General features: G+C 32.9%; 1 protein-coding gene across 2 annotated transcripts in view; it reads left to right on the forward strand.

The window, feature by feature from the left end:
• The window catches only part of pdzrn3b (PDZ domain containing RING finger 3b), a 110,318-nt gene that overhangs the window by 102,160 nt on the left and 7,900 nt on the right, over positions 1-258 (forward strand). The window lies entirely within an intron of this gene.

The raw sequence follows: 258 nt of genomic DNA on the forward strand, positions 1-258 counted from the left end.
GTTACATGTTTTCTCAAAAGGAGAAAATCTAAAAAAAATATCCAGATCATTAACATTGTGAACATTGTTCTGCTTCTCCTGGAGGGTGTTTCAGATTGGCCACTAGGTGGCGATCACCCTATAGCATTACACCTTAAACCAGAAGAAGAAGAAAGTATGAGCAAAAAACTCTATTTCAGACCACAAATGACTACTTTAAAAATGTTTCCTTAAAATAATTTGGAAAATTCATATCTGTGAGTTTATAAAGATGTTCAT

The sequence above is a fragment of the Oryzias melastigma genome, linkage group LG5 (assembly GCF_002922805.2).
Source record: "Oryzias melastigma strain HK-1 linkage group LG5, ASM292280v2, whole genome shotgun sequence".
Taxonomy (NCBI): domain Eukaryota; kingdom Metazoa; phylum Chordata; class Actinopteri; order Beloniformes; family Adrianichthyidae; genus Oryzias; species Oryzias melastigma.